At 39.6% G+C, this 26,530-nt stretch overlaps 1 protein-coding gene across 1 annotated transcript in view; it reads left to right on the plus strand.

The window, feature by feature from the left end:
* The window catches only part of Znf407 (zinc finger protein 407), a 336,809-nt gene that overhangs the window by 161,684 nt on the left and 148,595 nt on the right, over positions 1–26,530 (plus strand). The window lies entirely within an intron of this gene.

The following is a 26,530-nucleotide window of genomic DNA, read 5'->3' on the forward strand; positions in this document are numbered from 1 at the left end:
TGCCATATACCTGACCTCAGCAGCTTTCCTTAATAACCACAGAGAAAGGTTTCAAAGCCCCTTCACTCCTGGATCTCATCTGTGCCTCTAAATCCAGAACCACTGCCACATCCGGCCTGCTTAGTCTAGAACCTGGCCTCCTCCTTTGACTGCATTTGCTTAAGCTTTCCTGTGTGCTTGCTTCCTTGGTGGAGGGAGTCCCCTGGGCCTTTTCTCTCAGAAGGTACAGACTTAGCTGGCTGGGGTCGTGCCCCGGAGGGCACCGCTCCCTTCATGCCCTTTACCTTTAGGCCACTTTAAGAGTTCTCTTGAGCACAGGACTTGGCTTCCGTTTGCATTTCCTGGTGCTCCTCTGACTCTTGGACTGTACAGTGTGTATTTCTTTTGCCTTGCTTTTTCTTTGTGGATATGCCTAAGAGTGCTTGAGAATAACCATGTGACATAGTCAATACCAGGTTGTGTTGAAATCTCCTTTGCTGATGTTATTAATTCAAAACTCTTGAGTTTTACCTGAGGCAGAGTCTTAAGACAAAGGCAAAAAGAAGCCCGCCCTTTGCCGAAGTGACACACGAATGGTCTCTAGTCACTACTAATACTGGTGCCCTCTGTAATCTGTTGAGCGGGGCCTCGATAGCCCACATCTCTCTGCTTTGCACTATTTGCCTTCCAAGGTCTTGCTAGGAAAGCTGCCCACTAAGCTTTGTTTAGAATGTTCTGCTTCTTTCCCGATCTGTTGTACCCAAAAGTAGCCTGGCCACGGCAGTACCCCAATTGCTGGTACTCACCTGTGTCTTGCTTTTCTGTTGATGTGAAGTGATACAGTGATTAAGTCAACTCACAAAAGAAAGTGTTTAGTTACTTACCGTTTCAGTGCATGGTTCCATGGCCATCGTGGTTCCATGGCCATCGTGGAGCGGTGCTTGGCCGCTGACAGGGAGGCATGGTGGTGGGGAAGCAGCAGAGAGCTTCACCTTGTCTGCAAGAAGCAGGCATAGATGAGTGGGAGGAAGGGCAGGACCGCCTGGGACCAGGAGGCTTTGAACCGCAGAGCCTGCCTGCCCCTCGTTTGGGGACTGGGTGACTTTGAACCGCAGAGCCCGCCTGCCCCTCGTTTGGGGACTGGGTGGCTTTGTAGAGCCCTCCTGCCCCTCGTTTGGGACTCGGTGGCTTTGAATCGCAGAGCCCGCCTGCCCTTCCTTGCACACCTATTCCAACAAACCCACACTTCCTAACCATTCCTAAAATAATTCCCGAACTGGAAACCACACATTGAGCTCTATGAGCCTGTAGGGACCATCCCCATTCAAGCCACCACAGTGTCTTCAAGTGATACCTACTAAAGTAAGAAATTAGCAGGGGTCTGAGAGTGGGTGTCAGGCAGCCTTAGCCACAGGGCTGTTTAAAGGTTACTACATGGATTCTTCTGATGAGAAACTGTGCTGGGGACATGGTTAATGACATTACTGTAGGCAGGGTGAGACCAGGCATGGAACAGCCAGCTCCTCACCCCCTTGGTGATGTCCCTCATCTGAGGTAGGTGACAGCAGGCCCCCCCATGTCCTCTTCTGTATGTTTGCCTGTGTTTTGGTTTATCTTTTCATCTGTCAGAGGCTTGAAGAAGTTACAAGTCTCCCTAGCATCCCAAGTGAGGTATGGGAAAGACGTGCTTGAACTCACACATTTTGGATCATAGCACTTACATGCTTCGTTACCTCTGCAGGGTGAAGAAAACAGGTTAATTCTGTAAAGAGGTCACATCTTTGTGTTATTGTGATTGTAACATAGTCTCTAGTTATATAGGAGGAATAAAAAAATGACCTTCAAGCATATTTAAATCAGGGAGATACTGCCTTTATGTATAATATTGTTTTACTTAAGTTCATTTCATATATGTTAAAATCACTGACGTTTAAAACATCCCTAAGGAAATTGCACTTCATATTTTACTTGTAGAGATCTCACTTATGGTAGCTCTTGAGCCTTCACTAATAATTACAGGTTACCAGGGTTAAGTTAGTTAAGACTTTTATGAGTTGTTATTTGTACATATTGGTATTTTGTGTGAAAGTATTATGTGCTTCCAAAGTTATATCTTAAAAGTTGGCCTCCCACATTAATAGAAGTATGGGGAGAAAAAAACTATATAAACTTTATATAAAATAGGGTGGGAAGAGAAAAACCATTTATTTTCCTACACATCAGGAGAGTGCAGGGCTGCGCTCTGAAGCTTCGATTAAGCTGGAGCAAAGGCAACCCAGGAACCACATCTTCCTAGCTGTTTTTGTGGTCCCTGAGATTTCTTTTCCTTCTAAGAACTGGGGACATTTAACAGATGTGCTGACTGTCCACAGATAAGGCTAGAGCCTGATAGGATGTGAGGTCAGTCCTCGAGAGTTCTAGCATAGAATGTAGACTCGTTTCTCCGTCCCATGGTAACCAAGGAGAAGCGCAGGCAATGGGCTGTGGACATAGAGAGGTAAGGCAGGTCAGCCTGATGGTCTGGCTGAGCAGACCCCGTTCATTCTTTGAGTTCTTACTGTGGCAGGGTTCTGGAGAAGCTGGGGCTGGTGGTGGCATTGGGACAGAGTGATGGGCACTAGTCCAGTACTTGGAGTTTGACTGTGCAGTGCTTATTTGAGGGGAGCTGGAAGGATTTGGTTACTGGAGACTGATACAGGGCGGACCATCTCTAGGTTTGTGCCTGAGACAGCTGGACAGAGGTGTGACAATCACAAGTTTTTAACTTTTCTTATGCTAGAAATTTTAATTTGTTGAAGGACACTTAGTTTCCCTCCATTTTGGGTTTAATTATTTTCTTTTAATTCTATAAGTCGTTTCTGATAAGCTAGTTATTTTACTTAGAACACGTGACCATGTCTTAGTGGTGCAAACCTTTTATCCCAGCACACGGGAGGCATAGAGATCTCTGCAGAGTGAGTTACAGGATAGCCAGAGCTACACAGAGAAAGCCTGGAGAGAGAGATCTTTGCATGCCATTGTGCTGCTAAGCCTCACACTTTTACTACGTATCGGTCTTTGTGACTAGTCATTGAGTGACTGTTTAACCTTGAAAGTTTTAAATTTTAATTTCATTCTCTCTCTCTCTCTCTCTCTCTCTCTCTCTCTCTCTCTCTCTCTCTCTCTCTCTCTCTCTCTCTCTCTCTCTCTCTGTTTTTCGAGACAGAGTTGATCTGTATTGTTTTGGATCCTGTCTTGGAACTCGCTCTGTAGACCAGGCTGGCCTCGGAGTCACAGAGATCTGGCCTGCCTCTGCCTCCTGAGTGCTGGAACTAAAGGCGTGCATCACCAACGCCTGGCTGATTTCATGTTTGTATACTTAAACAATTTTTAAGTGTTTCTCAACATTATTGTTTCATAGAGGTTTATACTTTGTAACTTGGCGGCTTAGCTCATCCTTCAGATGTAGTATTCTCACTATTGCTGAGCTAGGAGCAGTGCCTGCAACTTGTTAATTCTCTGGATTGTTGCTTGTTGCTTTCTGGTTTCCCCTTTCTGTTTACAGTTTTCCTCTGTTCACCCCATTTTGTCACCACCATTAGACAGATGACTGTTTTTTTCCCTCACCCATGAGCTACTTACACATACTATTTGTAGATGCCAAGTCAGGCACATGCCACCCTCTCATTGGTCGGTGCTCACGGTTTAGTACGGCTTTCACCTCCCTTCTCCCTTGATTAGCACTGCCCTGCATCCATCTCCATGTCTCTCTGTCTGACACCCAGAGTGCATTTGGGCTTTGGCCACCTCTCATGTTACTGTGTCTCCGTCTGACTTACTTGCTGCCTCTGCAGGGCCTCTCGCTAACTCTGCTTTCTTTGTGGGAATCTCATCGCCGCCTTATTTCTTGTGTCCTTGTTGGTCCTCTTGACTAGTTTCACTCTTTTCTCATGGCGTCTCTTTTCAGTATGGCATGTGTGATGGACTTGAAATATCACACCTTTAATTGTACAGAGCCCTACTGAGGGCAGGTGCTCTCCTGCACCCTGCCCCTATTGCAGGGCTCTAAGGAAGGACACTCCCTTAGTGCCTTCACACTGTCAGCCACTCTTGACAATTTTTATCTTGTGGCCATGTCCTGGGGTCCACTCTTCTGTGGCCGGCATTGCTGACTTTTGGAATCGTGTGAACAGCTTTAGTTTGTAATTACCCAGCATAGAAACATTTATACCAAGACTTGTGTAGTGTATATTATACTCTAGATTGGTTTGTAACTGCTATATTCTCACTGTCACAATTAATTTTTAATCCATCAGTCCTCTACTCCAAATGCTGATTGTCCGGACTGATGGGGTCAAACTGGAGGTCATCGTGGTTAATATATCCTAAAGCACTCACATTTAAATATGAGCTGTGTAATTTTATGAAGTGCACACTGTTACACTTTCTATTTATTACCCGTATGCACCCAAGTGCTTACCACAACACCTGCCTCTCAATGAATAAATGAGTTCAAAAGGCATGCCTGATAGTACTAATTGTAGATATGTTTGTGTGATGATATGGTTGATGCTAACAGAGAAAGAGAGATATATGTTTAATTTAAACTGATGACTGTATGTATAAGTTTAGGGAAACTGAGTGAAAAAACTCATTGAAAAAGAGTTAAATTTTGCCTTTGATTCCATCATATGTCTTAAAAAATGTCAGGCTTGGTTGGACATGGTGGTTCATGATTTTAATCTCATGCAGAAGTAGGGTGATCTGTCTGATCTACATAGCAAGTTCCAGGTGAGCAAGAGCAAAATAGTAAGACCCTGCCTCCAGAATAAAGAAAAATAAATAAGTACATAGATGAGCAAATAAATAAATAAAATCCCAGGCTCATTAACCTGAGTATTTTATGTCATTTCTGTAGTAAGTTTGTACTCTTACAAAAGTAAGCTTCTACACAGCAATTATGATCAAATTGTAATTATGAAAATTTACTGTATGGATGCTATTTTATTTTACCTCATGTATGAAAGAGTTTTCATTCTTTGTAGCTGCACCTCTTGTGATTTAGGTTTCTTTGTGTTCTTTATATCCAACTACTTATATATTAGTTTTTAGAGAGTTCTTAAGGGTTTTCATTGTATGGTACACTAGCTAGTGGGCCACTATAGATCTCGTTTGCAGGCTCATTGTTAAATGTCTACCCTACCTAGTGTTAGGAATGATATGTGTCTGCTAGAAATACACTGTATTGAAGTCAGTAATCAGCCTCATGTTTTCCATATTGGTCCATAAGTTTATAGTGTTTTTTTAAACTCATGTATCTCAAATTGGAATTTATGTTTGCACATATAATAAATAATTTATTTTAAGTTACCATTTGCTAGTGAGGTTAAAACATTCTCATTGTGAATTAGATAAGGCCATTGTTGTTCTTATTGATGTTTTAATAAAGTGGATTTCCTTTCTCTACTGTGTTGCTCCTTGTTAGACAATTAGTATACGTTTTGGGAATCACTGCCTGATTTTGACCCTGGAAATTTTCCCTGTAATTTTTGTCTTTTTGTATGACTCATTTTGTTTGCTTTGACCTGTGGAATACACTCTTCAGGCAGTATTTGCTTACTTTTCTTTCTATTCCCATGACTAATAGCAACTTTCTGTGAGTTCTGAATGTGTATGAGTGACTCTCAGACCTGACTGGAGGAACCATGATCTCTGTGTCTGCAGCGCTGATGCTAAACAGCTAAGGAAGAAGTGATCACTTAAGCCTGGCATGCTTGAGGGTCTCTCTGGATTGTTAGTATTTTTCTCCTAGCTTCATTTTCATGCAAAGTAGCCACATTAAAATAAACTGGAGTTGAAAACTGAACATTAATTCTGAAGATCCTTAAAGGTAATTTAAATTTAACTAGTTCCATCACTTTTCCATTCAGCTGAAAATGTGAGTATAGTTTGTATATCAACACATCTCCTCCTTTAAATTCTTACGTTTATTCTGTTCTTATCCCAACCACAGTCAACACAAGTTTCTGTAACTAAAGGCATCTCATGAATAAAAACGTGACGAACAAAAGTATTTTTTACCTGCCAGTCTTCCTATTTAGTTTAAAACTCTGATGACAGGTTTTTGCTGGCTAACTGTACAATACAGAAACGGACATCTTTGTTTTTCATAGACTTGTTACTGGAAAAATCTAATCATTTTCAACACTGTGATATATATATTCACAATCTTTATAAACATGTCCTCATTGGGGCTAGAAAGACAATCCTAAAGCCTGTTAGTTTTCTCCCCATCCTAATTTTCATGCTAGAACTATTTATTGAACTTATGAATGAACAGGTCTTACTTATCTCTGTGAATACCAGTAGCTTCTTGAAAGCCATAACTTTCCTCCTCCTCCTCCTCTTCTTCTTCGAAATACCTCATATACAAATATAAAACAGCTCAAGTAAATGCCTATACAAACTACATTTTTTTTAAAGGAATAATTAACTTGTATTTCTAGAAAAAGATTCCAATTAGAATTCACGAGAGTGTTGATTGGGAGGAAATCCTACCTGAAAGTACCCACAAGCTGCCTACGAAGTTGCTTTCACCTGGTCCTCTTCAACTACTCCAGCCTTATTTTCCCACCATCTTCTCTCTTGCCTGCACCAGCTCTGTGAATTTCCTTTATTCCCTGCAGCCATGCAGGCTGGGCACTCCTCCTGCTCCTTTCCATCCTTGTTCTCTACAGGTGTGTGACTTCCCTCCCCCTGCTTTCAGGTTCTTTGCTTATCAGCACAGGTCTGTGTCACAGCACTAGCCCACTGGAAAACCAAGTTTCCTTCTGGACGCTGTTATTTAGCACGCACCGTATTTTGATTAAGTTAGATTGGGTGAATTATTATCTATGTATTTATAATATCCAACACTGGCTTTTAGAATGTGTAAGACTGTTACTTATATCCGATATATGTATTTCTGTTCGTTCATATATGGGTATATTGCAAGTTAATGCCTTTCCCAAATTTTTTTAATCAACTAAAGTATTACTATTTAAAATTATCCACACACACACACACACACACACACACACACACACACACACACACACAAAACAAAACTTTAGATCCAACAAATGGGATGCTATTTGAATGAAAAGGGTTAAAAAATGTGTTTTCATTTTCTTACTCTTAAGGAATGTGAACAGGTCCAGAGGGTGTGCTAGGATGCAGTGTTGAATAGCAGCCAGTAAAGGGCACTTCAGTGTTAAGCAAACCTGTGTTGGAGTGACCTAAATGGGCTGTGGGAGATCAGGTAAGAAGACACTGAGGGCACACCGTCTTCCCAGGGATGATGGAGAGGCACGTCCTGAAAGGGAAGACCAGAAGGAAGAGCCAAGTGTTCCTGATTGATGACTCCAGAATCAGGCGTGTGGCTCCGGCCATCTGTGACCCACATAAAGAGACAGGGCGTGCTGCCGCCCTTAGGCTGCCCGGCGTGGAAGACCAGAAGGGCAGAAGAGACCCCAGGAGACTGCAGGAGTTTCACTCAATCTTAGTTCTCTACATTTTAACCTGGAGTTTCTGGTAGCTATTAGAAAGAAATGTATGCGCTGGGAAATGGTGGTGAGGTGTTAGGTTCAATAGCAGATAACTTGTTGAGATGTCTTAGCTCAAAAGCCAGTAATAATAACTAGTTTCTACAACTTTCCATTTTGCAAAAGTACTGACAACTCATGACTTTCATCAGAACATACGGGAATAAATTACCTGCTTTTTTTTTTTTTTTTTTTTTTTTTAAAGTAAGAACTATTGCAGGTTAAGACAGCATTTAGGAGTGTTTGACAGATTCATGAAAATTCTCCTTTTCTTAGTTTTTATTTATTTTAGCTAGTACTCCTTTTCTTAGTTTGTTTTTATTTATTTTAGCTAGTACTCAAAAGTTATAGAAAGTTAATATTATATGATGTCATTCCATTATAGCACCAGAACTGTAGGCTGTTTAGTAACTGGTATATCATTTGAATAGCATATTAAAATATGAAATGCAGTTTTGTAAATAAAAAGTTAAGGTTAAACAAAAAGCATGGGTTAATTCTTCCACACAGTTTTATTTTAAAAGAAGGGTCTTTTAAAAGTATGAAGGAACTAGATATCAGAGCACAAAAATTCACTGGAAACTGAGAGATGAATGCAATAAATTTAAAGTAGATGGACTATCACACTGATTTTTAAAATTGGTTATTAATAGGAAGAAAAATAACTCAAGCCACTTGTGAATGAGGTTTCAGACAGACAAAGGACCTTCAAATTGTAGCTGTTAAAAACTTAAATGAAACGATTACCGACCCCCACCCCCCAAACACATAGGTATACACTCACTCACACACACACACCCTTACCGTTGCAGCTCTTGTAATAACTTTGATGTAGGAAGTTATTGAGCTTTTATGCTGTATTGGAAAATATTTTGGGATGTGATTGTGAATCAAAGAGGACATGGCAGCCGCTCATGGCAGAGCATGTGTTTGTTTGTCTCTTCTTCCATCATTTCTCCATCTGAGGCAGGGCCTCCAACTTGCATTCCTCCTGCCTCCGATTACTGAGTGCCAGGAGTACACGTGGTTCCTCTGCATGAGCCTGCTTGCATATTGAACACATGCAAGCCCCTGGGATGAAGTCTAACACCACCGAAGAGAGAAATTTTAAAAAGGTGTAGACAGTACCAGTCTACTGCAAGGATATAGACATATTATGTATGTCTACACTTGGAAACTCTCCACCAAAAGCATGGTGTTTGCTTTTGTTTTGGGTTCTTTGCAGGCAGTTGTGTTGTGAAGTAGGCAGGCATCGCTACTTCTTCCCTGTTTCTTTCTTTCTTTTTTTTTCAAGAGATTAATCTTAATTATGTTTACAATTAATTTTTAAAATATTCTTTAATGGGAATGAGTGAAGAAAACAGCTCACATCTGTCTATAAATCACATACATCACCAAATCGGTTTTGACACTTTTATGCCTAGGACAAGTTTTAAGGCGATCCGAGTGCCACAGTTACCCATAATTTTGTACATTTTTTAGCTTCCTCTACCTCAAAATTCTGCAATGTTGGATTTTCTGGTTTCTATGCAGAAGTCCTTGGCTTAAATTTAGGTAACAGGTGTCTTTGACTCACCAAGGATGCAGCTTCCATTGTGGCTTTTGTTGTTTTTAACCAGACTTCTTTTTAATGCTCCCTCCCTCCCAAAATTAGGGAGAAACTGCCCATGGAAACACAGGCAGAGACACAGGCAGCCTTCCCGTGTACTTTCAAGGCAGCTTTGTCACACAGTTAATGGAGGGGACACTGCAGGATGCATGTCAGCTGTCAGCCGATGGCAGTGTGTGACCCATATACTGTTTTGCAGTTCTCTTAAGTTAGTCTTTTTTATTCCCTTTGACTTCAAATGCCTGTGTTTATTTTGTAAAAGAAGCCATTCTCTCCCTTCCTTTTACTGGGGCCCCTTATCCAGTGACACCTAGCTTTCTCCCACACATGGATTCATGTGCATGTATCCTGACGGGCTTTACTAGCTAGACTTGAAACAACCTCTTCAAACTCGTACCTCATCTTAAAATTTCTATGGAGAACAACTTCATGATGTCAACCTCTGTAATATTATAAAGTTAGCTTAACTCATACAGAACTGTTCACAGCCATGAACTACTACTAAAAAAAATTGTTTAATTTCATCTCTGAAGGCCACAAGAAAGTTTAATAGTCAGATGAGTTTTAAATGTTGAGATTGAGCTGATACTTGTTATTTTGAACTTTCAGACACGAAGAAACACTATTAATGACTTGAAGTTGTAGCGTATTCATTTGCAAAAACATTTGATTGGCAGGTGAAGGTCCCTGGCAGTAGGAAGGTGTTGAGGAAAGTGCAGAACCTGAGTTGTACTTTGTGTGTGTTTTTTTTAAATATTCTGAATTTTATTGATATTTTCAGAGTTTAGCCAGCCTCTCATCAGTTTTCATGAATATCATATTTACATTTTTAAAGAAACAAGAAAACAAAGTTATTAAAAATACAGTTATAAATGTTAAAACATTTTGTAACTTATTTGTTATAGCTTTGTTATATAAATATTTTCTAGTCTAAGCTTTCTTTTTTCTTAAAAGTCATAAAACTTTGACTTTGAAATATCAGAATGGGAGATGTCATTCTGTAAATATGTTTCTCATACTGGTTAATGAATAAAGCACTGTTGGCCAATAGGAAAGGAAGGTAGGAGGGACTAGGAGACAAGGAGGAGAGAGGAAGTAGTAGGGAGGAGTCAGCATGGAGAGACTAGGGAGACCAGATGCAGGCCCCACTCCCCGGTAGATGAGACCACGGGGAAGTACTTAGATTAATAGAAAATGAGTTAATATTTAAGACAGAGGTAGCCGATAAGAAACAAGTAACTGGCCAAAAGCATTAATATCTAATACAGCGTCTCTGTGTGTTATTTGGGGCTGGCACGGCAGAGGGACAAGTCCGGCAGGAAAAACTACTCATAACATGGTACAGCTTACTACATGTTTTCCCAACCCACCCTCCTTCCTGTTTCCAATAATTGTATAGATCCTACGCCCCTCATATCATATCCTTTCCCTGCCTTGTTGTGTGGGAGGGAGGTGGCCTCCTGGGTTAAGTTTTCTGTGTTTCTGAAGAAGGAGTTTCTGTCCCACCTGGTCCCATAGCTGTGAGGCCCCAAATAAACACATGGAGGCTTACAATATTTATACACAGTTAGGCCTATGGCTCAGGCTTCATTGGCCAGCTCTATCCTAATTATTATCCCATTTCTGTTAAATTATGTATTGTTACAAGGCTGTGGCTTACCTGTAATGCTTTTGCACATTACTCCTTCTGTGGCTACATAGTCTCTCTCTGATGACTCAATCTATGTTCTTTCAGCATTTCTAATCTGTTAGCCCTGACTATACTTCCTGCCTGGCTACTGGCCAATCACATTTATTCACCAACTAGTAAGAGAAATATATATATTCACAGCACACAGAAGAAGAACATCCCCCATCATCTCCTTTCTGTCTAAATAAAAAGGAAAGTTTTAACTTTAACATAGTTAAATTATATATAACAAAACAGTTTTCAAGCAAGAACTATAGTTAACAATATTTAATCCACTAACATTTGTCAAATTTTAAAGAAAATATTCTATCATATATTCTGTCTTTGTGAGTCTAAAGTTTTGTATGTAAATTACCTTTTATTATAACTAAGGAAAAACCATAACCATAACTGTCTTCAACAACATCAAAGACCTCAAAAAGGATAATATAGAAACTCTAGAATTGACAGAGACATCGCCCTGCCTGAATAGTCACTCAGAGTTACTCTGTAATGTTGGGGACATCCATCTTCAGCCCATAAGTCCAGAATGTCTGGCAGAATTTTTGAAGGACTATTCTGTCCCTTGGCAACTTCAGCAGTCTTTGTAAACTTCTTGTCCAGTTTGAATAGCATGCATGCTTTCGAGCAGTCCAGGCAATAGCAGTTTCTTGTCCAAATGGTTCTTTTTGCCATGTTGAAGCCAAACTTCATAGTAAATTACCTTGATGCCTATCTTCCTCTCTGATATAATCAGTGTTTCCAGGAGCAGTTGTCTCTCAGTGTCATGAAAACCTGTAGATCTTTGAAAGTTTTTAAGGAATACCTTTCCATTTGAAATACATCTTTGTACATCTGGAAAACCTAACTATCATAAATATAAGTTTTGACTTTTATAGGTGACTATCTAATCTTTATTTAATTAATACATTTAAAAGAGCTGTATAAACACAGTATCTAAATAAGAGTAGAAATATATCTGTAATAAAATTGACCTTAAATTAGTATTAATAAACAAAAATCCATACCAATGCAAAGTATTCATTTCTACATCAAACTCCCCCCCCCCCCGTTTTCTTCAGAATTAGGATTGACTAATTTAATTAAATGAAAACAAGCATTTATAAACAATATTTGGGAATGTTGTCGTAGTTCTTTCCAAACTGCTTCCTGCCATTTGGGAGGTGCTGTCACTCCCAAGGTGACCTGAGAAAACCCAGAATCATGGCCAGCTCCTGGCTGTGGTAGTCAGAAAGGCTTCATCATCCCAGCTCACTTGGCTGGTGGATCACCTGGGCCACTGCTTCAGGGAGTCTTTTTTGATTAAACTATATTAGTGTGGAAAGAATCCATAGCAGATTCTCTTTTACAATATGATATTTCCTTAGACTTAGATTTTGAAGTCAAGGCATTTCAAAACGAGTTACTTGAACTAATCAAGCAGCATTTATATCAAATGTCATTTAGCAGCTGTTGCTGTTTCCTCAGCAATCAAATAATTCAAAGACAACACAATAACATACAGTATCCAGACTCTCTGTGTATTTTCCATATTTATGTAGCCTGGTTTTTAATTACTCTATTTCTTTTAGATTTATTGATTGATTGATTGATTGATTGATTGATTGATTGATTGATTGCCTTTTTCAGACAGAGTTTCTGTTAAAAGTAGGTTTTTCCCCTTCCAGTCTGGTCCCACCACAGAGCCAGCCCCAATTAACACATAGAGATACTGAATTAGATATAAAGCTGTTGGCCTGTTCCTAGTATTTATCAGCTAGCTCTATCTTAAATATTAACCCATTTCTTTTAATCTAAGTATTTCCACGTGGTCTTATCTTACCGGAGAGAGGGGCTGGCATTCTTCTCTCAGTCCTCCATCTTGACTCCTCCCTACTACTTCCTCTCTCCTCCTCGTCTCCTAGTCCTGCCTATCTTGCTTTCCTAGTGGCCAACAGTGCCTTATTCATTAACCAATAAGAGAAACATATTTACAGAATGACATGTTCCATCAAGTTTCTCTGTAAATTTGGCTGTCCTGGAACTCACTTTATAGTCCAGGCTGCCCTTGAAATCACAGAGATCCCTCTGCCTCTGCCTCTGTCTCTGGAGTACTGGGATTAAAGGTGTGCACTATACCATACCCAGCTACTATGCCTAGTATGTTTTATCCTTTTCCTACTTTGTTGTGTGAAAAGGCTTCTGATTAGATTTATATTTCTGTGTTTCTGTCTGTAATTTACATCACCTGAGAGGAAGTGTCTAAGCCAAGCTGAACCTGGGGCAGGGGTTGTAGGTTTGATGTAGTGTTAATAGTATGTATACCTTCTTCAAAGACTGTTTCGTGTTTTATACTAAGATGCCAAAGTTTGAGTTTTCAGCTACCTATGAATATATTGGATTTCTACCGTGTCACTTGTTATTATTTCACTTTTCTCATAATAGTATTCATATCTAAAGAGGGAAGTTGTACTATAGACTGGCATTTTGAGCAGTAGTAAAGTAAGACTGTGTTTCTTCAATTTCTGGGAGAGCCTTTTCCAAGTGAGAAATTTTGTGTTATTCTGGTGATGTGGGTATGGTCATCCTTTGTGTCTTTGTCTGTGAATTAGTTAAGCTGGAATGTATATCCTACACTTCCAGGTACAGGAAGACAACAGGAAGACTATAGAAGGACTCATGGGAACCATTCATAGCAATGCCATCTTAGTGTACCCTGCACTGACTGTTACAGGAAGACTATAGAAGGACCATGTGAACCATTCATAGCATTGCCATCTTAGTGTACCCTGCACTGACTGTTACAGGAAGACTATAGAAGGACTCATGTGAACCATTCATAGCATTGCCACCTTCGTGTACCCTGCACTGACTGTTACAGGAAGACTATATAGAAGGACGCATGTGAACCATTCATAGCATTGCCATCTTAGTATACCCTGCACTGACTGTTACAGGAAGACTATAGAAGGACCATGTGAACCATTCGTAGCATTGCCACCTTAGTGTAACCTGCACTGACTGTTACAGGAAGACTGTAGAAGGACCATGTGAACCTTTCATACCGTTGCCATCTTAGTTCCTGGTCAGTCCAGTACTGTTTTCCTCAGAGTTCACTTTTGTTCCTGGATTGGATTTTCACCTAACCATATGCTAGGGAAGTCATCACTTGCTAACGTAGCTCCAGCTCTCTCGCATACTCATGAGAATAAGTGACTGACACGTTCTCTCATTCTTAAATAGAGCACACATGACTAGAATACAGAACATTCCACTACTTTAGGTATTGACAGTCTGACCATTTGAAATATATCCAAATAACCACACACTTGCATGTCCTTATGTACATATTAGATTGAAATGAGTGTTACTATCAGGAAAACTTAGGAGGGAGGCACACCTGACTGTGGCCAGATGCAAGTGCAAGCTTATTTCATGAGGTGTGGTGCATGGCAATTGGTCCTGGTGACCAAGATTAATGAAACTCAGATGGGTTTTAATTAGTGCAGCAGCCATCATCAATTATCTAGTGAACACAAATATTGTTATATTTGGGAAATTCTTGATTTATTTTATTCCATTGGCCAGTAGATTTAGATGAATGAGTTCTCATCATAAGCATTCTAAGAAAAATCGCCAGAGGCCACAGTTTATTATATAGGACACAATCACCAAGAGTGAACAACATAGAACAAAATTTTGAACGTATTCTAAACATCACTTGGAATTTTGTCTGAACTATTGGCATATGCAAGTTGTCAAAACATCAGGACATCCCACACAAAACCCTGAGCTGTCTTGTCTAAGAAGAGGCCCTCAACTGGTACTGCCCAGAGTGACTGCCGCAGAGGTCAGAGTGCATGGGCATCAGGCAGGTTGTAGCCAGGTGGCTGTGTCACACGGTCGTCTCCACCTGTCCTTTAGGGATGTGCTTCACGGAATTGACAGTGGCCCACGCTGCCACCAAACAGGAACTCAGCCCTTTGTAAGAGTAAAAGTCTGTACTTAGGAGCATGTGTGTACCCATGCCAACACATGGTACACACATGCTTGTTGAGGATTTAATTTCATTTTGCACTGAACCACTAAGAACTCTACAAACATTTAAGGAGAGAAAATGTTATTTATACTGTTAAAAGGTTTATGACATTATTATGTAACTTGGCAACCAGATGTATCAAACTAAAATTATTTTAACATTTCTCATTTAAATTTAGAGCAATTATCTCTCATCATTTGTATGAAGACTATAGGTAATGTGTGTTTTCATATTAAGTATAGCAATATAATTTTAGAAGAGTGACTACCCTATTTTTCTAAGAATCTTCGAAACGCTGGTGAAGTTTCCTAGATGGTGAGCCGTGGACAGCTTTGTGGTTTCCCTCACCCCATCGTACATACCCTCCCCTGTTGCTCTTGTACTCAGGGTCCCTACCCACTGTGCATTGCAGAGCCCAGTGGAGGGGTCATAATGGCAAGTCTGAAGAGCCTGGGTTAGTCATGATCACGGGCCAGTCTCAAATATATCACCAGTGACATTTTCAAGGTCTCTGGCAGGATAATCAGTTGATAAAAATGTTTCACATATGAAATGCATTCATTATTTTTTTCTAAATCTTGTACTCTGTGGGATTTTTGTTTATTATGTAATTTCACACATAACCTCTCTTTTAGTGAATTAGTCAATCGAATTAATTAATACCATAATCAAATCCAAATTGTGAAGTGCAGGTAATTTCCACATGTAAGTCCTGGTGGCTGGTGGCTGTTCTTCCTGAGAAGCCCACCTTCATGCTTTAGAAGGTAAAGGGTGCATGAAAAGCTTCAGTGTCTTCTATTCCATAGAAGACAGTGACTGCTATATCTCAGTTGTCAGAGTCCTTGCAATTAATGCTGCCAGCTCATTTGCTTTTGTCTCTGCAGCATTTGTAAATACTGTGATTTTTTTTAAAGCATGCTGTTGTGTCCTACATATTTCATAGAATAAATCACAGGAAGCTCTGTTTTTATTGAACCAAAGTCCTGAAAAAGGAGATTTTTATTTTTGACACGTTTATTTATTTGTGATTATATTTTGCCACCAAGAATACACCCTGCACTTCTGAGACCCGGAGACCCTTTGAGACAGAGGCCATTGTTTGTTTCCTCACACAATTAGGCTTTATTATTCATTGTTTTGCTTTGAATAGAATATCTATTATTTTTCATGAGGTTGATGGGTTGTTGTTGTAGGATTTTTTTTTTTTCTTTTCTTTACCAGTGCTGGAGCTGAATCTTCACATGTTAGTAAGTCTACCATTGAGCCACGTCTCCAACTTTGTGAGTGGGTAGGAAGCATCCAGCCTTACCCACAGAGTAGTTCCTCTCAAAACCATCTGCTTGTCTTTTTGTGGCTTTAGTGCATCATCATTATTTGACTCACTTGCCTATATGATGTTGTTAGCCTTTTTTGTTTACCCTGTTACCTACCTGAAAGTACAGTATATCAGTAGTGCACGTCTGGAGACGGCAGGCTTGCTGGCCCTTCCAGATGTCTAGACAGAGAAGAGATACCATGAGGTGGTGGTGTGAACGGACTGGGTTCCACCAGTTGTTAGACACACAGTGATAGCTCAGGGATTTTTCGGCGGGGATCAGTGGGAGTGGTTACATATATTAAATCCATGTCTTGTAAGACTTTATTATTTTCTGGGCCGTGGTGGTGTGCATTTTTAATCCCAGCACATGGGAGGCAGAGGCAGGTCGATCTCTGTGAGTTACTTATTTGCTAGAGTCTTGATACCACATGTTTGATAGTGTGTAAGTATGTGGTAGAAGATAGAGCTACATGGTTGCTTTTGCTTTGCAAGTCACTCTGTCTATCTCGGGTGTCGTGGCATCGGGGTGGGGTGTAGGGTAGATTCATGACTAAAACCAACGGTGCAGTTTGTTTCACTGCTTATTGTTTTACTGTCACCTATACCTAGAAGTGTATTGACATGAAGGCACGGCCTGTTATAAAATTATAACCTACGTATGCAGAGATGAAAGCATTGAACATTTTCATATGTTTAATTTAACCCTGATAATTTCAGAGGGATTTTCATGGTTTTAAATGTCTACCAGAGGCCATGTCATTCTTCACCTAAGCAGAGGAATCTGAGCTTCAGTTGAGTGTTACTCCTTTGATTTTAAAGTTGTCGCCCTTTGATCTTTCGTGTTGTCTTTGTATTCCTTTAATGACATCCCACTCGGCAGTAGAGCTAGCTACACACAGTGTGCACAGGTGTCGACTATGAATATGGCATCGCGAAGGACCCTAGCACCAAGCACTCCCCATGGCTTTCGACACAGAACCTGGTTTCTGTCCGTCCTGTTGGGTTTAAACTGTTACATACTGGTAGAGTTTGCAGTGTAGGAAATGTTCCTTTTTCTCCATGGGCTGTTATAATTTTTATTGAATTCCATTTATGGATGCTGTATTTACACTATTTGCATCCTCCCTTCTTACCTGTCACGCTCCTCCTGATCCCATCCCACTCCCTCTCATGTTCACTCATAAGTTAATGTCGTATTTGAGTATGTGTACAGGGTTATTGACCGTGTACCTCTTGGAATTTGGTAACCTGATGGGCTAGTGGTTTCTGAAGAGAACTTGTTCTCGCTCCCTCAGCCGCTGCTAATGGCCTTAGGCCTTCGTGCAGGGTAGAGCATGTGTTGTGATCCATATTCCTTTGTCAGCTGCCGTCTTCACTGAGCAGGCCTTGTTCGAAGCAAGCATGTTGTTGGACGCAACTCCCTTGTCATGATCAGAAGACACCATCTCATAGCAGGCTTTTCATTCTTAATTTAATCATTTTCAGCCTATCTCTCTCTTTTAGAACACCATATTTTATGTTTTTTTTTTTTAAAAGAAATCTGTATTACCTGAGAAACCTCCAAACTGATGATGTTTAAAAATGGCAACTTCTCTATGAGCAGCTTATATAATCTGCGCTGATGCCTGAGAATATGGGTTCCAGCTAACGTGTAGCATTCTCAAAGCATCCTTTCTCTATAGAGCCTTTGTAGTTACAGCTTATAGGCTAGATACAGTCATAAGCACTTTTATTCCAATCAGCATTATTAATCTGTTGTAAGCATGCCAAATCATGTGTTGATGCTTATTGCTAGAGAATAGTATTAAAAATCTGACCCATAATTAAACAAGAATAGATAACAAAAATAATATTTATAAAATATGCTAATATTTAATGCATATTAATCTTTCTAATCCCCAAAGATGTGATCCTCCCTTAGATTTGCAAATTTTGTAATTTTATAGAAATCGAGTGTATTCTGGCAAATAACCGTTCATATTATAAATGCAACTTCCTGGAGATTAAGGGTATTTATCTGAAGCTCCTCTCATTTCTTGTTTCTGGGCTGTGTAGAAGGAAGGCAGAGACATGAAGCAGAAGATATTTGGTGGCGGAAGTTACTCTTACGCTTCTGCTTTCGTTTCTTCGGTTGGACCTGATGCACACTTCTTCCTGAAAGGCATGTGGAGAGCTGACACGTTAGCACTTTGTCAGCGTGGGTGACAACACCCTTACAATAGGAGTCTTTCCTTTGTTTATAGAATTTAAATGTCTTGATGATTAGAACTTTTTCTTTCTTTTCAGAATAAAATTGTTCTGTACTGACTTTTCTTGTACTGAGAAGGAAGAAATAAAAGCACCCTATTTCCTATTACAAATTATCATAAATATTGGAGATGCAGATTTTTCTTAGGTCATTAGCATATCATGCTGCGACCCACACCAGAATGTACCATTAACAAAGCAGCCTTCATGTAATTAATGTAAATAATATGGAACTACAGCTTGAGCTACCCAGTCAGCCTTGGCGAAAAGCATTTGTCATAACGCATAGTCTAAGGAGCTCAGGCTCGATTCAAATTCAACTTCATGGGCTTGCCCCTTTTTTCCGGTTGGGATTTTTTTTTTCCCCCCTCATGCTGTAAATTTCTGTGAAACATTTATGACTGTAAATTTCTTTGTAACACCTACATAGGAGAAGAAAGCAATCCAATAAGCTGAAATTAAAATTTTATTATTTACAGTGCTTCTGCCGGTGATGACAATTAGTATCTTCATAAGGGCCAGAAATGCAGACCCTGCATAGCAGCCAAGGGCCTCTTGCTCCCTGTCCTCAAGTGTGCTCTGTCCTCATCTGCTGCAGCAAATCTAAAGGATGGTCCTGTCGCCATTTGCTGCGATTGCCCTCTGACTCCAAAACACAGAGGAGCGCTGTAAATTTTTCATGAAGAGGTTTCAGTCTGTAAAACAGCAAACAGGAATAATGTTTTAAATGCAATCATTGTCAAGTTTGAACAATGTAATTTATCAAGAGAGCAGTTTGTACTATATAATAAGTTTCATATATTAATACAATTTTTCATCTGATGTCAGGCTTCTGATTTATGAATAGCCCATGATCTAAGGTGATCATTGAATTATAATTCACGTAATAAGAAGCCAGGAATAAGACCCTGGGACTGCTACCCTGGATTAGCTTCCAAGCCACCAAACCAATTTACTAAACAACCGTGGGCTAAATGATACAGTTTTTCTAATTCAAAGAAGGCACTCGTTAATTAGATAAAGGCTAAAGCTCTCATTATTTTTAAATGATTTAAGAACGGGTAAAGATCTTACAGCTTATACGGCAGCTGTAATAGTTCTCTGCTTACTGCCTTGTAATAAGAGTATTAAAGACAGATGGGCAAGGCCGGTTTAAACCAATTACAGTGTTTCATGTGCACCCATAACAGAGACTATCTGTAGGCATATCAGATGCTAATACTGGACATGTTTCAGATGACTAAAGCAGCATTGATTAATGTAATTTGTGAATAATTTGTTTCTTTCTGCTAATTTCAGGGGGAAAAAATCACGTCTGGACTTTACTCATTCTAGTGATGCTTTATCTTTTTCAGGGTTAGCTACACTCAGACTTCCTGTTGTGTCAAAAGGAAGGAAAAACGTGTTTATATCTATTCCTTCAATTCAGCTCGCACCTGTTAGGTACTAGACATTTGGCCGGCTTCTAGGGAGATCCACAGCTCATGAAATGGCGTCCTGATTGTTAGTTGGTTGGATGGCAAATGGATGATGTATTTTGGAGAGACACTTGTACAATTATCTGTCATTTGTTTATTTTTTTTTAAAAATCCTCATCTAGACATATGGAATAAATGACTATCTGAGTCATTTTCCATATTTTTGTTGCTTGATTTTATTTACTCACATTTTGTTGTAGATGGCAAGTGTGTTTTATGGTTCCTGCTCACGGAGTCATTAATTTCCTTCCTTTATCTTGGTTAACTATTCCTTCTTTCACCCTTTCTCTATTTCCTGCTTTGTCTTCCTTCAAATAAAAGGTGCAGTAAAAATGTTTGGTTGAACATCCAGGTGTTGACGTTTTCCTTGAGCCGAAGCCCTCATTTCCACTGAGATCTGTAATGACCAGGCACCCACGGGGCCCACGGACGCTCTTGCTTCCGTCCTCCTTTCTACTGTGGACTCTACAGTCATTGCCCTGTCCTCACATTGAGCAGGTTTGCTCTGCAGAAGCATCTATTGTAGAATAGCCTCAAAAGTTGTTATTGTGTATTAACAGTTTGGTGGCACCACCCCCTTAAGTTTTCCCACGTGAGCTAATAAAGCCTTTCAAGGAACTGGAACCCGGCTATGTCCTCTGCTGCTTTCCTCTGGACCTTGTGTGCTGTTGGAGGCCCCCGGTTCAGACTGTGTGCCGGTTGTCAGTAGGGTGTTGACTGTTGCCTTTCACTTTCTTCATTAATAGGGATTTCCGACGGAGCTTTCAAAGCTGTTGGGCACAAGCTAGCAGTAAAGATAGCAAGTCACAAAGAAAGAGCCAGCCATACAGAGGACTTCAAACCATTGTGCATTTCCCCAGTGATGCCACTTCATCTTAAAAAACAAAACAAAAACTTTTCTTATATGAACAACAAGATATGTTATTAATGGACCTAGAGAATAAGTTATTTGTTATAGTAACTCTTGACCTGTTTAATAAGTGCTCACGCTATGTAGTGGAGTTTTTATTGTGCTCTGCAGTATACGCTTATGAAGTGTGGTACATAATAAAATAAAAGCAATAACATCTATATTTTGGAGGGATCTATCAGAGCTGACCTACAGAAACATATTTCATCTGGTTTGTCTGCTATGAATGTTTGAAAGTTATAGCTGAAATTACCAGGAACAATATTGTGTCTGTGACTTCTGATTGTTTACCATTGTCAGTAGTCTTACCCTTTGTAACTCTCAAACCTATTCCTACGACTACTCCTTAGCGCTGGTGTCGAGAGACAAATGAAAAAGAAAAATGCTCTGTACTGTTAGGCAGCGAGGTGTTTTAAGCTGAATGTGAAGGGGATGGGAAAGGACAGATGGTTTTTAAGTAAATTCAGGTTTTACGTGTGCAAAGTTTATGTATGTGTTTTACACGCACACACGCACACACACACACAAATCATTATGTTAGATTGAAATGAATTTTGTAAGCAGTTAGGCTGATAGTTAAAGAGAGTGTGTAGAGTTGTGTGGCATCATTTCCCCAAGAATTCGGCTATTTATGTGTGCATAGGCTGGCATTTGAAACTGTCCCTCTATGTGAAACCCTCTTCCACATCTGGTTTTGCATGCTGTGAAGACGGGCCCCATGGCCTGTCTGTCTTTGTATTTCCCAGCAGACGCTCAGGCCTTCTTTGAGATGTTCAGGAGGCTGTTGCTTACCTAAGTTATTAGTGGAGTTACCTGGGATCTTTCCCATGCTACAGCTTCCAGACAGCGTGGGAGCAATAGAAATGGGAAAGAAATGCTTTCTTCCACGTGGAGGTATGGTTTAGTAATGTCTTTCTATAACTGATGTCTGTTTCTTCTTAAGAAATGTGTCACTCAGGTGTGCCTCCTTACACACTTTCATTTGCATAAAAGTCAGGTGCTTGTATTTGTGAGAAGAATGCAATTATTAAGTAACTAAAATATCATCCTGTATATTTGTAACTGGGTTTCTACCAAACTGGGAGCCTCAACACTGTTATTACTATTGTTATTATTACTATTAACTGTTGCTGTTATTACTATTACTATTGCTGATATTAATTAGGGCTTAGTGAAAAAGTTGAATCTTAAATTTTGGCAGGCTTACATTATTTATACAGGTGAATGTTTTTACTAGCAATCCTATTGATACTAAATGTTCTGAGCTATATTTCTGATTCATAGAGAACAGTTCCTTCACCTATCAAATGTGTCTTTGGTAAACTGGAAGGGAGATAGATGTTAAATTAGTGGCAGTGAGTTCTCTCTCTGTCTCTCTCTGTCTCTCTCTCTCTCTCTGTCTCTCTCTCTCTCTCCCTCTCTCTCTCTCTCACTCATCTTCTTCCTCCTTCTTTTTTGAGACAGGGTTTTTCTATAGCTTTGGAGCCTGTTCTAGAACTTGCTTTGTAGACCAGGCTGGCCTTAAACTCAGAGAGATCCTCCTGTCTCTGCCTCCTAAGAGCTGGCATTAAAGGTGTGCACCACCACTGCCCAGCATTGTAAGTTTTTAAGCCTCAAGTCACCTCAGTACTCTGCTATGATGTGACTCTACTCAGTCATTAATGCATCCTTTATGGGATGTCAGCTGTAAAAATAGAACAACATGAATAGCTTGTGTGGCCATGTTTCCTTTTAACTTTATAAATAAAATAGCCTTATTCCTGAATTATTTCACAGATATTGCCAAAGAAACATACATATAAGTATCTTGAAAGCATTTACCCATCAGGATGTGCCTATGTCTATTGTGTCCACTAGTCAGTCTTAGATGGCTGAGAATTGTGGGATTGGAAAAGCTGATTGGACCTCCAGCAAGTTCTCTGATATTAATCAGCCTGTGTGCAAGACAGAAAAGCTGATAGTCTGAAACTGCACTTTAAACCTAGACAGACTGTCATGTCTGTCTTTAGGAATGGTGGGGAATGGCCTGTTTATGTAATCAGATACTAACCCTGGGAGAAAGCTGTCAGGCTCACTTTGTTGTGTAAGCAGCAGCCAACTGTGCTTTATCTGACAGACAGTGTGTAAATCTGTCCATGCAAAAACCCAAATGTTTAGTTTGCTCCTAGTTACTGTAATAATCTGCTTATTCCTGTCTGCACAGCAGTGACATCACTTGGCAGGATGTGCTACAGGCAGAGGCAAAGATAAGGTCTGCTTGTGTCAGTCAGTCATTCCTCGATTGGCAGAGAGATACAGAGGAGTTTACTCAAGGTTTGCTTCAAGCTGCAGGGACAGGCAACATGTTCCTGACAGGAATAGCTTTATTCAGCTTAGCTATCTTATATCTTGAGTAAATGAATAGATTATATCACATCTAAGTATAAGCTTCTAAGAATAAATATAATGTCAGTAAGCTCTGACAATATATATCCCAAGGCAACATTTTATTTTAAATGTTTCTGTTAGATGTATAATTCCATAGCTACAGCTATTTCTTGGGCTTTTATTTTTGTTATATGTCATGCTTTCTTTATAATTTTAAAATGAGTTAATTTTTTTTAGTTCCTTTCTGTGATTACAGGTGACTTGATAAATGTGAATAACTAGTCTTTATTTTAAATTTTATTCTTGAAGTTAAATTACTGTTTTAAATTCTGAGCATGTGTTTTTTTATACCACTGAGGTAAATATGAAGTTAATGTTTTCATACATGCATTCAGTGAGCCTAGAACAATTTTCCCTGATTTAAAGCTGCATGTTTTACTAATTACTAATGTGAATAGCATTTTCTTTTATATGCACTGGCTATGCAGGAGTAAGTTTTAGGGATTTCTTTAAAATTTCTGTAAGATTGTTTGTTTTATAATCTTATTGAGTTCTTCATTTTAACCTGACAATTACTTTCTTTGTGAGCGATGTATAATGGTTGGGAGTGCTGTTGATTGCTTTAAGCCCCTCTGCCAATGTTTTTGGTCACTGGCAAGACGCCCATCCCGGCCTCTCCAAGGCATTGCTTTTGCAGGATGGGTGTGCTCCTCTGGCTCTGTGGGTCCCTGTGTCTTGATGCAGCCCTGCCCTGACACAGTGCAGTTGTGTCTAAAGTGTGCCGACTATTCTCCTAAGAGGCTTGGCAACAGTGATTAAATGTAAAGACAAAAATAATGTGTTCAGTCTGAAACGTAGCCATTACCCTTTCGACATAAATATGCAATTGCATCTGTAAAATTGTAGTTGTCTTCATTTTGTTTGTCTGGCTACCTAAAATCAAAACACACTTGTGTCGCCCTTCACTAAAATTGTGTTTTTGTTGTGCCATGGTGGTCTTCACATGATCGGCTTTTAATGGGTTTTGTCCCTACTTAACTTAGACTGCCCAGATTTTCAAGTCAACAGCTCTGAAAACATTGCGCTAAGATTAATATGTGAATTATAAAGGTTTTCCTCTTAATCTTGTTTTGTGTTGCAGTTTCTTGTCTACAGTATTAATCCCTCTTCAAGTCTATAGTAAAGTAGCGTTTGGTCAGAGGCTTTTCTGCCTGGTAATTAAGATGCATTAGTATCTTTGCTCTTACTGCTTTTGGAGGAAATCTTCCTAATCATCTTTTACCTGGGCTTCTGATTCCAAGACATACATGTAGTGTTCCTTAGTTCTTCGTATCATGATAATTTTGAAGAAGGACACATAACAGTGATCATTATGAACTTACTGTCATATATAATGTTAACAGGTCTGCAGGTATACAACACAAGTCCCAAGTATTCTTTGACAGTTTGCCGAAATGAGGGCAAGTCTCTGTGTCAGTGTCTGTCTGTCTGTCTGTCTGTCTGTCTGTCTGTCTGTCTGTCTCTGTCTGTGTGTCTATCCATCCATCTCCCCCCCAACCCCCACCTCTGTCTCACTACTTTTAGCTCTAGTCTCTTAAGGAAGTTTTGTTGCAGAAAATGATTATGTCATTGTAAGTGTGTGTAAGCACGTGTGTGTGTGTGTATGTGTGTGTGTGTACACGTACATACATACATATGCACGTATGTATTCCAAGTCTTGAGATTTGTAGTTTTGTTTGGGTACTGCCAGTATTTTGAATGACTTGTTTTTTTCAGCTCTTAGAAATTCCCATGGTAGAGTTTCATTGTTTGGTTATATTTTATTGTTAATTTATCCCAATCTCACTTCAACTATTGGCCAAGAAAGCAATCAGGCCACCTGAAGACACACAATAGAGCTGGCTTCACAGTGGGATGTGACATTTTCTCTGATGTTTCCTCATTTCAACAACATACTTTTCAGTTTTAAATATCGTAGTAAATAGAATTCTTGAGAATACTTTCTTTCATATTTTGAGTCTTTAATACCTAAAATGACTAAGTTGTATTGGCTTCCTATTCAGCTTTTCCTGCCCTTTCTATGGTGTAGGAACCCAAAAGTGATCTAACATTAAAAATCAACACAGATGAACTGTTAAGAATATTTCAGAGAATATGAACATATATGATGATGATAAATTTGATAAATAGTTAAAAAGATAGGATTTATCAATTTTAAGAGTCAGAAAAGGTCACAGTATCCAGGTGTACCCCTTAATCACAGCACTCAGGAGGCAGAGGCAGATGGATCTCTGTGAGTTTGAGTCCAGCCTGTTCTACAGAGTGAGTTCCAGGACTGGATCAAATGTTACACAGAGAAACTCTGTCTCAAAAAGATCCAAAAACTAGAAAACAAACAAAAAATAGAAAGAAGGAAGAAGTTTACAGTAGCATAAGACTTCCTGTGTGCTGTAGATATTAAAATACAGTATATAAACAGAGGTGGTGTGTCCATGCGAGCTGCCCCTGTGTTGTAGATGCTGCTGATAATCTTCAGATGATCCAGCACTGAGGACCACACCCTCCAAGGCCCTGTGCTCATTCCCAACATGCAGCTTATCATTTTAGAGAGTAGTCCCTGGTGCCTCGCTGTCAACCTTCTGGCCAAGGCACAAGACATGGAAGAGTCCCCACCTTCTCCGATGACTTGGATTCCCAGTGTAGCTTGCTAGAGTGTCCAGACCCTGCTAAGGCCTGGAGCCAGGCACATGGCCCGGCCCTGTCCATGGAGGTCTGGCCCTCCTGCCAGTCTCATTCTCCCTACCGTAGGTGGGAGCTAAAGAGTTGTTATTCCCTTAGGTCAACTCATCTCTCAGTCCACAAAGATCATAAAGCTCAAATTCTGAAGCTGTTAGATTTCCTTCTCTATCCTTTCCCTGTCTGTAATTGAAAAACTCTTTTCTGTTGTGGATTTCATTTTGAAGCCTTCAGTTAAATTCTTCTTTTACTTTTCCCCCATTCTACTTATGCCTAGTATAAATATATTTTGTCACTTGTATCCTTATAATTAATTATATTGGATCGAAATTTAATTTAATATTTTGAATGCTAGAAGGCGTACAATAAACAATGGGGTTATTCCACATGGTCTTTTGTTTGCAGTGTTGAAAATTTGAAAAATTAGTATAAATGATTTATGTGCAATATTTATAGGTGTCTATATAAATTTATCTTTCACAATCACTTCGATTATATGAGAAATAGGTAAATACTGCAAGTCTATTTTGTGAAAAGAATTCACAGCTCTTGACATCCAATTTTGAAAATAAAAATGCTCTTTTGTAGTAAAAGGAAAGTAAATTAATATGCAGTT

The sequence above is a fragment of the Phodopus roborovskii genome, unplaced genomic scaffold (assembly GCF_943737965.1).
Source record: "Phodopus roborovskii unplaced genomic scaffold, PHOROB, whole genome shotgun sequence".
Classification (NCBI taxonomy): domain Eukaryota; kingdom Metazoa; phylum Chordata; class Mammalia; order Rodentia; family Cricetidae; genus Phodopus; species Phodopus roborovskii.